The following is a 17,250-nucleotide window of genomic DNA, read 5'->3' as shown; positions in this document are numbered from 1 at the left end:
CTAATGTACGTAAAAGGCTGAAATATCATTCGCATTAAACATAAGTGCACAAGGAGGTGAAGGGAGCGTGGGATGAAGTTGGAGATTGGCATTGACACATATACACAATTGTGTGGGTGCGTGTGTGTGCGCGTGTGTGCATGCGTGCTCAGTCACTCAGTTGTCTGACTTTTTGCAACTCCATGAACTGTAGTCTGCCAGGCTCCTTTGCCCATGCAATTTTCCCGGCAAGAATATGAGTGGAATGCCATTTCCCTACTCCAGAGGATTTTCCCGACCCAGGGATCAAACCCTTGTCTCTTGCATCTCCGGCATTGGCAGGTGGAGTCTTTATCACTAGCACCACCTGGGAAGCCCCATATACACTATTGACATTTTTAATCTGTATAAAATAGATAGGGTTTCCCTGGTTGCTCAGTGGTAAGGAGCCCATCTGTCAAGGTAGGAGATGCCAGTTCGATCCCTGTGTCAGAAAGACCCTCTAAAGAAGGAAATGGCAACCCACTCCAGTATTCTTGCCTGGGAAATCCCATGGACAGAGGAGCTTGGCAGGCTATAGTTCATAGGGTCACAAAAGAGTCAGATAAGACTTAGTGACTAAACAACAACGTAAAATAGATAACTAACGAGAACCTACTTTATAGCTCAGGGAACTCTACTCAGTGCTCCATGGAGACCTAAATGAGAAAGAAATCCGGAAAAGAGGGGATATATGCACATGCATAGCTGATTCACATTGCTGCACAGCAGATATTAACACGGCATTGCAAAATAACTACACTGCAATAAAAATTAATTTGAGAAAAGTAAGTGCACAGTAGTAGTTCCCTACCCCATTGCTCTCCCTACTGGACAGCAGTTCCCTGCTTATGATCATTTTAGAGCTTCAAGGAACATCACAAAGTTGCCCACAAGTCTCTCTGCTATAAGGGCTTCCCTGTGGCTCAGCGGGTAAAGAATCTGCCTGCAATGCAGGAGACGTGGGTTCGCTGCCTGAGTTGGGAAGATCCTTTGGAGAAGGGAAAGGCTACCCACTCCAGTATTCTGGCCTGGAGAATTCCATAGACTGTATAGTCCATGGGGTCGCACAGAGTTGGACACGACTGAGCGACTTTCTCTCTCTCTACCGGTTAATTAACTCCAATGTCCCAGTCTCATCCTCTTTGCTCTAATACTTCAGCCTTTTGATTCTAACTCTGGATTTTCTAATATTGGACCGTGTCTTCAAAACAACTTTTAAAAATGTGTTTGCAATTTGGACAGATCACGATTTTATAAATTGAGCGCCAAATATCAGCGTTTGAGAATCGAAAATATTGACCTGTACATTTTAGATATGAACACAAAACTCTCGTTCTAAGCCGTTGACCCATGATTGGGGTTTATCCCGTGGTGCTCACAGTAAAGTGGAGTAATTAGACAGTCATCTGGATCACTACAGCCAAGAATACTCTGGCCACAAATATTTGGCGAATTTAGAGACAATGACTCCTCGGGTACAGGTTATCTGCACTGCGACCTTCGCTTTGGATGGATGCCGTCTCAGCCCCACAGGAGGTCTGCTGCACCATTTTAAGAAAGGAAATGTTTCAGACCAGGCATTGTTTTTTAAAGCCATGCACATGACTCTTGGCTAGTAGAGCGTTGGATCAACCAACTTCTGGCAGCTTCGCGTCTTGGCTGCACTGACATGTGCGATTTCAGACTTGAAGCCACACATGAAGTCATTGGGAAGCTACACAATTCATCCCTAAAAATCTGCCATACGGTGGTTCTTGTCTTTTCCAGCAATGTAATCCCTAGGAATTGTGATGATTTGAGCTTTATGAAAAGAATCATTAATTAATCTTCATTCATTGAGGACCTACTCATTTATCTATGTTAGGAAAAACTTTTTGAAAAAATCCCCAGGAGATGGAATGAAAGAATGAAATAACTGTAGTATAGTTTAGTTCAATGATTTTTTTTTTTCCCATACAATTACTCATGGCATAGGATCCCAAGACAGGCAAAGGAAACTACTAAACAGACTTTCAGGACTAACTAGATTTCCTCCAGCTCTGCAGTTTGTAGGTCATGAAGCCCAGATCTAACAAGTTTCAGTGACTTGCTTGGTGTCACGTGGTGAGTTAGTGGCCTAACATGGCTTTGGTGTTTTCCTTATGATTCCAGACTGTGCTAACTACCACTTCCTCAGTGAGGCAATGGCTGACCACCTTAGGTGAAGAAATAGCCCCATTTCTGCCCTTGCTAGTCACTCTGTGTCGTGATCAGATTTTATTTTTTTCATAGCACTTTTCAGTTTCCCAAATTACATTATGATTTGTAATTCTGTCGTCTCCTCGTCTAAAGATACGGAGGCATAGACTTAGGCTCTTGTTTACTGTTCTATCTACGATAATACTTGGCACATAGTAAGTGCTCAATAGGAGATCCAACCAGTCCATCCTAAAGGACATCAGTCCTGGGTGTTCATTGGAAGGACTGATGTTGAAGCTGAAACTCCAATACTTTGGCCACCTGATGTGAAGAGCTGACTCACTGGAAAAGACCCTGATGCTGGGAAAGATTGAGGGCAGGAGGAGAAGGGGATGACAGAGGATGAGATGGTTGGATGGCATCACTGACCCAATGGGCAGAAGTTTGGGCAGACTCCGGGAGTTGGTGATGGACAAGGAGGCCCGGCGTGCTGCGGTTCATGGAATCTCAAAGAGTCGGACACGACTGAGCGACTTAACTGAACTGAACTGAACTGAAGTGCTCAGTAAATAATTGCGGCTTGAATGGACCACAATGGAGAGGAAAGGAACCCCTGTTCGTTGAGCACCTACTATGCTGGGTTCTATGCTGAGATGTTTATGTCTGTTGAGAGATGACACACCAGCGAGTCTTGGAGTTAAAAAGTGGTGAAGCCAGAATACAAGGCCAGAGATACGTCGCTTCACACCCTGAAGTTTGCCATCACCAGAAATTATTCTCAACGTTCAGTGGTTCCTGTTCTCCCATGCCCTCTGCGGCCTCTTTCTGAGGCATCTGAAGCTCCCAAACTGGGTTATGACATCCCCCTGTTGTTGCTTGTATCTTTCTGTGCTGCCTTAGTCTCCAGAGGAATGGATCTGATGATACTTTATTCAGCACAGTAAACATTCCATGTTGCTGGTTCTCGGTGTAAAGCTGATTGAATCATTTTCTCATATTATGGACACAGCTCATGCTACTCGAATATGGTGGTGAATTCCACCAAGTTGTACTGACTTGTGACAAAAAGCCTCCAAAGGGAAAGAAATGTATCTTCTGCTAATCACCAGAGACTGATGCAATCAGAGGGGTTGATGACAAGCAGTTCAGATGGTCACGGCTTAGAAGGTGACGTGTGCCAAGACATGAGGAAAACACTGGGATAAAAACAAGGAGTAAATAACTCTGAAATAACATTGATTCTGACCACAGGGTAATCCATAAATTTGAATGGGGGAAAGAGCTCTCTTGTCCTTAACAGAACTTTTCACCTCCTTCAGGTGAAGTTTGTATGAGATGTGGTGATCCATTGTGGTCCAGTTTACAAAACATGTTGAGGACAGCAACTGCTCAGCTTGGATGCATCCAAACCCTCTGAAGAACTATTAATGCAGGGACCTGGGGACCTGCCTTAGTTAATAGGCATACAGGGAGAGCCTTCTAGAGGATAACCATCACCATCTTTCACTGGGCTTCCCTGGTGGCTCAGCTGGTAAAGAATCTGCCTGCAACGCAGGAGACCTGGGTTCCATCCCTGGGTTGGGAAGATCCCCTGGAGAAGGGATCTTTCTACCCCAGTATCCTTGCCTGTAGAATCCCATGGACAGAGGAGCCTGGTGGGCTACAGTCCATGGGGTCACAAAGATTTGGACACAACTGAACGACTGAAAACAACAAAACAGTAGCTTGTGTATGACAGACGAAAACATTACTTCCATTCATTCTCAAGCTTCACATGAATAGTGAAAGTGAAAGTGAAGTGAAGTCGCTCAGTCGTGCCCGACTCTTGGCGACCCCATGGACTGCGGCCTACCAGGCTCCTCCATCCATGGGATTTTCCAGGCAAGAGCACTGGAGTGGGTTGTCATTGCCTTCTCCGTATGCTGCTAATTAATCAATTAAGGTTAGTCACTCAGTCATGCCCAACTCTTTGCGACCCCATGGACCATTACCTGCCAGGCTCTCCCATCCATGGAACTTTCCAAGCAAGAATACGGGGTTGGGTTGCCATTCCCTTCTCCAGGGGATCTTCCTTTGATCCAAGCATCAAACTTGGGTTCTCCACTGTCATTACCTTTATTTTATGGACAGGACATTGAGGCACAGACGAGTTAGATAACTGACAGTGGGTCACACAGAGGCTAACTGGGGACAAGCTGCCGAGTGCTCTGGTTCCAAACACACCGCTTTTCACCAGAGCCACCTGCTCCGCAGACCACGAGACACATGGCAAGCAGCGTGCCAAATGCATGGCAAAGGCTCAGTACACGGTTCCCCATATTTGAAGAATTTCCTTTCACATTCCAAGCGTGCAGCCGTCCATCTCATGACTCCCTGCACCACATATGTTCCCGCAGCCATGGGGTTCTTGATGAGGGACCCTGGAAAAGCACATGAGGTCCCGGGGGAAGCTGTGGGAACTCATGGAAAAAGGCCCATCAGAACAGAGCTATTTCTTTTAAAAGAACTACATTCTGTCAATGACTTCTCAGATCTTAACCACAGTCTGATTGAAAGCCATGTGTTAGTTATGAAACTACGTGATCCATTCATGCAATTACATTTATACAAACCCATAGTTTTACTAACACAATCTAGATATTTACATTCATATATTGCGATGAATGTATTATCTCCCTTACAGCCACGTGCAGGGACAGGCACATTTATTTAATAAAATAAATAATAATGCATTTATTATTTATTTTAGTAACAAAATAAAAGTAATACAAGTAAATACACAAATAAAAGTAAAAAAAATCAGTACCCTTAGCCCAAAACAAATTGAGGGGGGTATAAGCGCAGTGGTATAGCATTTGTTTGCAAACATATAAATTGAGCACACAGCTTATACTGCCACAAGGCAGTCTCCACAGGAGAATAAAAGGGCTAACGCTTTCTTTCTCCTGTACTCAAAAGCCTACAACACAAAGGGAACGCCTTTCACTCAAATTATTTAGGCTCAGAGGCGGTGATAATTTTGTGTTTCGGGGGAGGCAATGGAGCCCCTTCCGTTTGTTCCACAAGTGCACACATGCAGCTCACACTCCTGTTGTTTATGGATCTATAACCACGAGGGAGGATGTCTACCCAGTCAGGGCTTTTTGTAAAATGAAGCCAGCAAAGCCGATTCTGACGACTTTTGCTTGCTTTCTTCGGTTCCGCAGGAGCAGCCCTCAGAGGAGATGTGTCATTGAGTAAGTCCGGGTCAGTAAACACCCTCTCACCCTCAGAGTAGAGCAGAGAAAGAGAAACACCCGCCCGAGCCAAAAAAGACTCATCTCTGGGAGAAAAAATGCCTACAGTTGTTCATCTGAATCGCAAGAGCGGACGCTGTACTTACATCCCTTGCAAGACCTTCCGGCAGCTGGCGTCTTTGAACTCTACTGCACACAGATGCGGAGCTTTCCTGTGAAATCCTCTTCCCGTTGGCAGTGAGGAGGACGCATAGCTCTTTGGGGCTTTAGATTGATAAGTAATTTCCTGGTTTATTTCCAAAGCATCTTCCCAGACTTTGAGCAGAGGCAGGGGGAGAGAGAGACCAGCCAGCCCCACGCAACGCAGAGATGCTGCGGCCTACACAGACCTCCCAATGGTTTGACTGAGCCTGAAAGAAGGGTTTGTGAATCTCACAAACAAAAACAAATCTCCTCCTCTCTCCGTTGGCTCACTCCCCGAATCGCACTTGAGAAACAGCAGAGTCCAGATGATATTTGCTCTACAATGTAAAATTCAAGTGAAATGGTGTCTCACGTTTCTTGCTGGGGAAAAACCGGGGGCACCTTTGACAAGTCTTCAGGGCGAGTGGTGAGTGTTTTCTCACAAACCTCTTTAGAGATTGTTCTTGGAGACCAGGCCACCCAGCCCCTTCGGTTTACAGAGGGAGGAGATCAAATCAAGGGGTAACAAGTCTAAACTAGGACCATATGGGTGGTGAGGGGATGGAATGGAACCAAAGGACTTCCTGGTGGTCAAACCAGAGCTCTGTCCCCTGTTTGGAGGTGAAGACAGATACAAAGGTTTGAAATCTGGCTCTTGATGTTTACCATGAGACCCCATGGACTGTAGCCCACGAGGCTCCTCTGTCTATGGAATTGTCCAGGCAAGAATACTGGAGTGATTAGTGATTCACTTCTCCATGGGACCTTCCCAACACAGGGGTCAAACGTGGGTCTCCCACATTGCAGGCAGATTCTTTACCTTCAAAGCCACCGCGGAGACTGGAGACTCTGCCTGGAGAATTCCATGGACAGGGGAGCCTGGCAGGCTACAGTCCACAGGGTCCTGAAGCGTCAGACACCACTGAATGACCAGCGTTTTCACTTCTTTTCACTTACTTGATGTTTAGTACACGTCCCTGGATACTTCTGTCCTTAGTTTTTCTGTGTCTCACTTTTCCCAGCTACACAATGGGGATCCTAATAACGGCTCTCCCTGCTTGGTCATATGTTGGGCTGGCCAAAAGTTTTGTTCAGGTTTTTCTATAACATCTTACAGAAAAATCAGAATGCACCTTTTGGTCAGCCCACTACTATGGTGATCACTGTGAATAAGCATCAAAGAAGAAAGCAATTACACTATATGACGGATTTTTACCAACCTGGCCCACATTACATGCTTCTCATCTTGTGATGCTCATGTTCCACCAAAATTACTTTCTGTGCTAGAAGAAGCTGTCGAGTGACTTGGAGGGAGGAGAATATAGGTTGGAAAATGGGATGGAGCATGGAGAAAACTTTCAATTCAGAAAATCAGATCAAGATCAGACGACAAGGTAGAGCAAAGTTTAACATTTGCCGTGGAAAGGATGCTGGTTCTGAAATCAGAAAAGCAGGGCCTGGCCACTGCCTCTACACTTGCCAGCCAGGGGTGGTGGTGATTTAGTTGCTAAGTTGTGTCTGACCCTTTGCGACCCCATGGATTGTATCCTGCCAGGCCCCTCTGTCCATGGAATTTCCCAGGCAAGAATACTGGGAGTGGGTTGCCATTTCCTTCTTGGGGTGGGGGTGGGGGGGTCTTCCCAACCTAGGGATCCAACCCACACATCCTGCTTGGCAGGCAGATTCTTTACCACCAAGCCACCCTGGCAGCCATATTAGCCATGGGAACCTCATTTAAATATTTCCAACCATAGTTCCATCCCTGAGGACAGGATACCTCTCTGCTGTGCTCGCCTCTGTAGGCTGTGGTGAGATTCAAATGAGGTCCTCACTGAGCTGCTACATGTCAGCCTGTGCAGGCTTTGGAATTGGAAAGCAGTGTTTGCCCGTGTCCAACACAGCACTTTACAGAGAACACACTGACAGGGGTATGGTCCCACAGTCACATCCAATTCATCTGTTGGATCAGTTCACACTTCTTAGTGCCTGGGGTCCCGGGCCCTTGACTTCTCGTTTTTCTCCTTTGAAGGAGAATATTTCTCTTTTCCCCTCATCATCCCATCTCTTGATGCTTGTCTCCCCATGCTGGCCACTGCTTGTTTTCTTAGAGTCTAAGTGTATTTCCATTTCACATGCAACAGTAAGAATAAAAACAAGGAGAAAACATTTCTGTTCAACCAGATAGGAAAGCATCATCTGTAGTCTTGACCCAGATTGGGTCTTTATTTTGGAAGTCATCACAGCCAAATACCAAATGAATTGAAGCTTCCCCTGTGGCTCAGCTGGCAATGAATCTGCCTGCAGTGCGGGAGACCTGGGTTCGATCCCTGGGTTTGGAAGATCCCCTGGAGACAGGAAAGGCTACCCACTCCAGTATTCTGGCCTGGAGAATTCCATGAACATACAGTCATGGGGTTGAAAAGAGTAGCAAATGACTGAAGGACCTTCACTTTCATGTTTACCTTTGGAAAATGCTCAAGCCTGAAGCTAGCTCAAGTTTAATGATTACACTCACTTCTTTTGCCTTTTCAGAAATCCATTCGTTGGATGTCATTGCAGTTATGATCTGAACTTGATGATCTGTTAAGAGCAAGTTTCTAATGGAGACTTGTTTTAGTTGGCTTCGGCTGCCATAACAAAATTTCATAAGCTAGTGGCTTCAACAACAGAATCAAAAAAAATTTTTCTTTATTAATTTATTTTTGGCTCTACTGGGTTTTCGCTGCTGCGTGCTGGCTTGCTCTAGTTGCGACAGGCATGGCCTACTCTCTAGGTGCAATGCACGGGCTTCTCACTGAGGCGGCTTCTCTTGTTACGGAGCATGAGCTTTACATGTACTGGCTTCAGCAGCTGTGGTGCTCAAGCTTAGTTGCTCCAAGGCATTTGGGATCTTTCCAGTCTAGGGATCGAACCTGTGTCCCCTGCATTGGCAGGTGGACTCTTAACCTCTGGACTACATGGGAAGTCCAGCAATTGACAATGTCAACTGACAATTGACATTCCAGCTCAAGAGGCTGAAAACTTGAGATCAAGGTGCCTGCATAGTCAGGTTCTCATGGGAACCCAACCGTAGTTGAAGATGGCTGCCTCTTCCTGTGTCTGCTCACAAAGGAGAAAGGGAGAGACCTTTCTCTCTCTTTCTCTTTTATAAAGTCACGATACTGTTGGATCAGCCCCGCTATCCAGCCCTTATGACCTCATTTAACCTTAATTACCTCCTAAAGACCTATCTCTAGATACACCAGATACAGCCACATTGGAGGTTAGGGCTTCAGTGTGTACATTGCAGGGCAGGGGATATATTCAGTGCATATGGAAGCTGGAGAAAGTGAGAGAAGAGAGCGAACATTTATTGAGTCCTTACTGGTGAGAAATGGAGTATTTCAAGAAATAAAATATTTCCTGCCGTATCAGTAAACAAGGATGTCACCATCATCAGGGTGAGCTGGTGAGCCCTGAGGGAACTCAGGAAGAAGAATACCTGCCGTCTGGCGGCCGTCAGACTGCAGCCACTCCCAATGGTGAGCCCTGAGGAAACTCAGGATGTGAAGATACAGGACACTGACCCCAGATCACTGAGGTGAATATCCAAGGAATGATTTCAGTGAGCCCAGACTCCTGTATCTTCCCATACATAGAAAAGCACTCAATTCTTTAACTTGACATATCTGGTTTCAGATTAATTAAAGGTAATTTTTGGATGTTTCTGACTATTTACTCCTTGTTGCAAAACCCTTATATGTCCTAACTCCTCCCCTCACCTCCTCAGAGCAGTTTCTCAGAGCTGTCTGAAACACTGTCTCCTGGGCTTCAGTTCTCATTTTGTCCCAAATAAAGCTTAACTTGCAGCTCTCACATTGTACAAGTTTTTTCAGCACTGGATACAGTGTCCTGCTTGTTTCTATTCTCAGTCAATCCTCACAACAACTATGAGATGTCATAGCACCTTTTCCAAGGTCACAAAGCTAAGATGTTGGCTGTTTCCAAGTGTGAACTCTGGTAACCAAAGCCCTGCTCTTTCCATGACACATTCTGCCTCCATCTCCATTTCTCTCCTTGATTCAGGGCCATGAACCTCCATTTCTCCTTCCTGCTAGGTCCCAGCTCAGTTGCCTGGAAAGATGACATTGTCACCCACAGCACTCTGTGAAGGACAGCAGTGTAGAGGCAGCTCTGAGGATTCCCTTGGGATCCCCATGGAGTTTAGACTGACAGCTTTGGAAAGCCTGCCCAGAAGGTTCTCTCTCTTTCTTCTCAGCCTCCTTTATGTTGATACTTAAAAAAAATTGGCTGCACCAGGTCTTAGTTGGTGGATGCAAGATCTAGTTCCCCGACCAGGGTTTGAACCTGGCTCCTCTGCATCGAGAGTATAGAGGCTTAAATACTGGACCACCAGGGAAGTCCCTAGACTGATACATTTTCTCCCTCATCATTTCAAAGTCAACTTGTGTTCCTCCCTCAAGGATGCTTTCTTTGACTTGCCCTTCTACCTGCCTTAGCTCTCCCTTACTCTCTCTTATATATTATCCTAAATTGCCCTTTCATGGTTTTTTCCCTTTTGTATAACTTCATAAATGTTGCTTCATAAATGTAGTAGTTCTAAGATAATCTGCATAAAGTTTGTTTTCCTACTGGTCTGTAAACTCCCTGAGAGCAGCAAGGTTTTGCCCCTTGAAATATCTGTGGCCATCAGGACACTGACATGAAGACCTACAGGGGAGGGAAAGGTGACTCAAGGAAAGTTAATGGCAGAAATAATCTACCAAATTCATTTACAGTTGTGTGACGGGCACAAATATGCCTGAGAGAGAGCTCCTTCTAACTGGGACCTTTATTAAGTCCTTGCCTACCACCAACTTTATCCTTCTCCTTTTTATTTGGCATGGGGGTGCTAGATTTGGCTGGCCAAGGATTAAGTCCTTGGAGTAGGGAGAGGTGGCTGAGGAATAGATCTTGGTGTGCTGGTCAACTCTGGACTCTCCCAAGGGCAGCACATCTGGGGATGCCTGTTTATATCTTATCAGACTCAGTCTCTTTCAGGAAAAGGAGGAAGCAACGTCTTGGTGGAACAGAGTATAAAGAGGCACAGGGCCTTCCAGGAGACATTTGTAACAGCTAAAGAAGCCACATACATGAAGACATGAAAAGATGGTGCTTCTTCTTCAGAGAACTACAAAATGCACACTTTTACTGGTGAGTTGCATGGAAATGTGATAACGTAAATGAAAGAGTTAGACGAATATTCAGTGTTTTCATTATTATCTATTTCTATTTCAACATGGTTTGGTGGGTGCGTAAAACCGTTCATGTGGAATTGTTTTATAAACTGGAAAAATCCTATGAAAACTTGCTTACTATAAATTCTTTTGGGTGAAGATACCTTAGCCCAAGAGATACCAAGAAACTATGCTGGGAACTTGAATTATTTATGAATTTATTTTATTTATAAACTGAAAATTTTGTCTAATTTCCTTTTTCTAATCCCCTTTTCAAAGATTAGATTATAAATCTATGGATCTATGGTATCTGTTATTGTGAATATCAGTGGTCTGGGACTTGTGATTTTAGCTTGGCATCATCCACCCCTGGACCTTTCTACTCATACATCAGTGTGGCTTCTTAGCAATCCTGCCCTCCTGGGTTTCCAGCACAACAGCGTGTTCTTCCTCCAAGCTGGTTCCACAGTCCCCTTGTAAAAAAACGTTTTTTATTTAGAAATAATTATACACAAATCAGTGTATATACTATAACTAACATACTCTGTAATAATCAATGTTATGATAAAGAACTGATGTAAAGCAATCATTTACAATGATGATTTTAATTCAGAGGAAGTGAGGAAAAAAGCTGCATAAAAACCCAAATAAAACAAAAACTAACCTCCTTCAGTAGGGACATCTTGTGTGCATATGTGTTCAATTGCTTAGTCATGTCTTACCCTTTGCAACCCTGTAGCTCACCAGGTTCCTCTGTCCATGGGATTCTCCAGGCAAGAATACTGGAGTGGGCTGCTATGCCCTCCTCCAGGGGATCTTCCCGATGCAGGGACTGGACCTACATCTCCTGCACCTCCCGCATCTCCCGCACCTCCTGCATCTCCCGCATCTCCCGCATCTCCTGCACCTCCTGCATCTCCCGCATCTCCTGCACCTCCCGCATCTCCCGCATCTCCCGCACCTCCTGCATCTCCCGCATCTCCTGCACCTCCCGCATCTCCCGCATCTCCCGCATCTCCCGCATCTCCCGCACCTCCCGCACCTCCCGCATCTCCCGCACCTCCCGCACCTCCTGCATCTCCCGCATCTCCCGCACCTCCTGCATCTCCCGCATCTCCCGCACCTCCCGCATCTCCCTCATCTCCCGCACCTCCCGCACCTCCCGCATCTCCCGCATCTCCCGCACCTCCTGCATCTCCCGCATCTCCCGCATCTCCTGCACCTCCTGCATCTCCCGCATCTCCCGCATCTCCCGCACCTCCTGCACCTCCCGCATCTCCCGCATCTCCTGCACCTCCCGCATCTCCCGCATCTCCTGCACCTCCCGCATCTCCTGCACCTCCTGCATCTCCTGCATCTCCTGAATCTCCCGCATCTCCCACATCTCCATCTCCTGCACCTCCTGCACTGCGGGTGGATTCTTTACCCACTGAGCCACTTGGGAAGCCCAAGGACAACATACATCCCTGTAATAGGGTATCACAACTGGAAACTGGCATCACTGCTCTATTAACTAGACTACAGAACTTATTCAGAGCACAGTTTTTTTCATGGATTCATTTGCATATTGTATGAAAGTGTAAGTGGAGCTGCTCAGTCATGTCCGACTCTTTGTGACCCCATGGACTGTAGCTTGCCAGGCTCCTCCGTCCATGGGATTTTCCAGGCAAGAATACTGGAGTGGGTTGCCATTTCCTTCTCTAGGAGATCTTCCCAACCCAGGGATTGAACCCAGGTCTCCCGTATTGTAGGCAGATGCTTTACCGTCTGAGCCACCAGTGAAATTTGACCCTACATATATATTCTCTACAGTTCTTTCAGTGATTGTTTAAGACTTGGATTTTTCATCCTAAATTCCTACCTGGAGTGATTTTCCCCAATTGGTTGTGATTGGTTTGATGGATAATTTTCTGGTTTTATTTCATATTTAAAGCCTTGTGGTTAAGTTTTATTTCTTACGTTCCATTGTGTTCATTCATTTACTCAACTAAAATGTTGCTCACTGGGGTACCACCTCACACTTGTCAGAATGGCCATAATTAAAAAGTCTACAAATAACAAACACTGGATAGGGTGTGGGAAAAGGCGATGCTCCTCTCTGTTAGTGGGAATGTAAACTGGTGCAGCCACTGTGGAAAACTGTATAGAGGTTCCTCAGAAAACTAAAATGTGACCTAGCAACCCCACTTGCATGTATCCATACGAAACTATGCATCTAAAAGATAGGTGCAGCCCTGTATTCATAGCATCTCTGTTCACTCTATGTATATATGAAACTGGACTAAGGTCCGTCTAGTCAAGCCTATGATTTTTCCAGTGGTCATGTATGGATGTGAGAGTTGGACTGTGAAGAAGGCTGAGCGCCGAAGAATTGATGCGTTTGAAGTGTGGTGTTGGAGAAGACTCTTGAGAGTCCCTTGGACTGCAAGGAGGTCCAACCAGTCCATTCTGAAGGAGCTCAACCCTGGGATTTCTTTGGAAGGAATGGTGCTAAAGCTGAAACTCCAGTACTTTGGCTACCTCATGCGGAGAGCTGACTCATTGGAAAAGACTTTGATGCTGGGAGGGATTGGGGGCAGGAGGAGAAGGGGATGACCGAGGATGAGATGGCTGGATGGCATCACGGACTCAATGGACACGAGTCTGAGTGAACTCCGGGAGTTGGTGATGGACAGGGAGGCCTGGCGTGCTGCGATTCATGGGTCGCAAAGAGTCGGACACGACTGAGCGACTGAACTGAACTGAACCACTTTACTATACAGCAGAAATTAACACATTTTTAATTGATTAATTTTTTAATTGGAGGATAATTGCCGTACAACGTAGTGTTTGTTTTCATTTTACAACAATGTGAGTCAGTTACATACATATAATTATATCCCCTCCCTCTTGAACCTCCCTCCTGCCCCACCATTTCACCCCTCTAGGTCATCACAGAGCACCAGGCTAGGCTCCCTGTAACCCAACATTGCAAATTAACCATACTCCAGAAAAAAATATTGCTCAGTGGTAGTTTTTTCTGCCTGTTTTTCTATCCATTGTCTTTGCCCAGGGCATTGTCACATTACGTCATTTACTGCAATGCTCTTTTAGCTCTCAAATAGCTGAGAAAAGAGGAGAAGTGAAAGGCAGAAGAGAAAAGAGTGGATAGGCCCATCTGAATGCAGAGTTCCAAAGAACAGCAAGGAGAGATAAGAAAGCCTTCTTAAGTGGACGCTGCTGTGCACGAGCCCTAATGAACTGCATTGGCGACATCATCTTATTCTAACTAATTTAAAAAGTAAAATTATAAGAAAATGTTTTGTAAATAAATGGTACGAGTGGTACTACATAATGACAAAAACTGTGAAAGTGATGTGAAGGCTGTTATCTGGAAAACCCAAATGTAGTGGAAGTCCCGTCCCAAGGCTATGATCCTGATCTGTAGGTGGAAGCCCTGTCACGAGGGACTGTTTGGATTTGCTTCCAAAATTGGAGTTAATTCTTTAGAACGTCAGCACTTTAGTAAGGGTAACAAAACTCTCATTTCTTGCCAAAGTTTAATTGAGAATGCTTTGTTTTCCCCAATGATAGCTCTCCTTCAAAGACTAGACATTGCTTTCTTCCTAAGCTTACTTTTAAGGTTTTGATTGAAGACATTCAAATGCAGGCCTGGCTTCAAAGCATAGTTTGTAACCAAGAAGGATTTCCTGGTTTACATTGCTTAATTAATGATAATATTGATTTGAAAGAAGAAAGAGTTTCCAAATCTCAGCAATTTCCATTAGTGGTAGATGTAACTCCTGTGTAAACAGATAAACCAAAATGTCCCTTGAAAGAATTCAATCTCAAGCTCCTTATTTCACAAGCATCACCCTCTGCTTTGCTTTGCTTTGCTTCCCCCGACCCCTGGTTTTCTCATTCTCCACATTCAGCATCATGCCCATGCTGTCTCAGCCAGTCCACGCTAATTGCACATGTACTTCTTGTCCTAATCAACAGGGAAGTTTCCACTTAGTGGATTAACCACAATAAATGTATTTACTGAGGCTGGCGTGTTTTAGTCAAACAACACATAGCAGCTCCTCTGAAGATCAGAAGCAAAATCTAAATCACATGTTATTTGAAAGGTGACTATATTGCCAAACAAGAAAGGAAAAGAAAACGAAGAAAATAAGAGAGAGAAGGGAGGAAGGTCAGAAAGAAGGAAGATGGGAAGAAAGGAAAGAAAGAAAGGGAAGAGGAAAGGGGGAAAGAAAAGCACTAAAAGGAAATGAAGAAAGCAGAAGAGGAAAGGCACAGAAAAGGGGGCAGATGCTGTAACTTTAAATAAAAATTTGAAGTTGCATTTTCCCATGGGACTATCTACCTACAATTTCAATGGTTTTGGATGTACCATGCACATCATTCTTCTGCTGATGCAAGAACTAAGAAACTGACCTAACAGGGCTTCCCTGGTGGCTCAGATGGTAAAGAATTTGCCTGCAATGCAGGAGGCCATCTGCAGTGCGGGAGACCCTCTGCAATGCAGGAGACTCAGGTTTGAGCCCTGGGTTGGGAAGATCCCCTGGAGGAGGGCATGGCAACTCACTCCAGTATTCTTGCTTGGAAAATTCCATGGAGAGAAGAACCTGGTGGGCTACAGTCCATGGGGTTCCAAAGAGTTGGACACGACTGAGTGATTGAGCATGCATTAATGCAGGCAATATTTCACTGTGTATTTACCAACAAGACCTCAACTGCAGCTAAGGTTTACGCTTTACAAGTGCCATCTTGGAGCAGGGTGACCAGCTGTGCAGGTCTTCCTGGGACTATGGAGATTCCCCAGTTGTGGGATTTTCTGTTTTAAACCAAGCATAGTCCAGATGAACTGAAATGTTTTGCCTGGGCCTGAGGAATTTTCCAGGGTGAAATTTAGAGTGTTAATACCAAGAAAGTGGTGGGCAAATTGAGAAAAGTTGGTCACTTTGTCTTGTGTCTCTGACTATAGTGTAGGAAACTCTCCAGTTAATTTTAGGGCGTCTTCTGCTTGCCAGCGTCTGTACTAAGTGCTGTACATACGGTAGAGGACTTTCTTCCCCTGCCTGCCTAGCACTCCAGTGTTCTTTGGGAACTGTTTCCCTAACTTCTGTGGCTCTAGCCAGGCTTCGTGTATGGGTCCCTTTGCTCCTGTCATCTCTCTGGAAGTGAGCAAGTCAACCAGGCTGGACCAAGCCTAGTAGTTGGCACCAGACACAATGGAAATGGTGATTAGTTGAGGGCCGAACATGTCACACAAGAAAGACAGCCTTTGGGAGAGAACAGTTCCTTTTCCTTCTGGTGAAGACTATCTTTGGTCATCCTGCCCATCATGTATGACCAAGTTAACAGATGCGAAGGAAGTGGAGCAGCAGAGAGAATGGGGATACAGAGCATCCTTTGAGCCCCTGGATCCTGCCATGCCTGAAGCCGACACCATTCCTAGATTGTCCAATTTTATGAGCTAATGCATTCTCTCCCCTTTTAAAGACCTTCTAGCTTTATTGATGTATAATTGACCAATAAAATCAAAAGACATTTACAGTGTACACTGTGGTGATTTGATATATATTCCCTTTTCTAAAGCTAGTCTGAGTTGGGTGCCTCCCACATATAACAATAGAGTTGTGACTCATAAAATTACATGGACTTAGTCTTCTATTCTGGACTCGATCCTGTGCCACAGGTATAGGATGAACCATATGAGATCATGGATATTTGACTTCTCTTGACTTCAAATATGGCAATTTCACTTGGTTCAATTTAAGTATTTTCATTTTGTAGATAAGGAAAAAACTCAGTGGTGGTAAGTAGTATGCCTCCTGTTACACATTTATTCTATAGCAGACCCGGAATCAAATCCAAGTCTGTTTGATTCTAAAGTACATGAATACATTTCCAGTTGTTTATCCTGCCGGACAAAAAGAAATCTCTTGAGAGTTGCCCTTTGCTACCTAACAAATGCCTTGAAAAGACACTGTGTTATGACTCATACCCCGTGTGTAGGAAGCTGTATGCGGTCCCAAATTCATTTCACTGAATGTATTGTAAAGAGAGGTCAGATACCTAAATGTATCAAGAAAGACAGAAATCCCATACTACACTGGTGTGAATTTACATTCTGGTCTCCAGGAGACCACATATCAGATTTCCAAATTTACTCCAGCTTTGGTTTTCACTGACAATCAAGAGATGCAATTTTTGACAAAGGAAAAATTCTTTACCCTACAGAGGTTGCTTAATTGCTTCCCATAAGTCAAACCTAACGCATTTGTCATGCATTCATCAGTGAGATAAGCGTTCTGGTTATTTTCTTTTATGGTAGGCACCCTATGTGTTTGCCCACTGATACAACAAAACGATGCTTTGCCCAGAAAACATTTCTTTCCATGGTGGTGTTCTGCATGCTCTAAAAACCT

General features: G+C 44.9%; 1 protein-coding gene across 2 annotated transcripts in view; it reads right to left on the bottom strand.

Annotated features, from left to right (window-relative positions):
- The window catches only part of C1QTNF7 (C1q and tumor necrosis factor related protein 7), a 125,829-nt gene that overhangs the window by 71,841 nt on the left and 36,738 nt on the right, over positions 1-17,250 (bottom strand). The window contains exon 1 of one of the 2 annotated variants that reach the window (XM_005681906.3): positions 5,582-5,894. The exons of the other annotated variant lie outside the window; for it this stretch is intronic. The gene's annotated coding sequence lies outside the window, so the exon portion shown is untranslated. Of the gene's footprint in view, positions 1-5,581; positions 5,895-17,250 lie in introns of those variants that run through there. 2 annotated transcript variants of the gene reach the window in all.

Source organism: Capra hircus, chromosome 6, assembly GCF_001704415.2.
Source record: "Capra hircus breed San Clemente chromosome 6, ASM170441v1, whole genome shotgun sequence".
Taxonomy (NCBI): Eukaryota; Metazoa; Chordata; class Mammalia; order Artiodactyla; family Bovidae; genus Capra; species Capra hircus.
The sequence above is the reverse complement of the archived record's forward strand: the minus strand, read 5'-3'. Positions and strand labels throughout refer to the sequence as shown.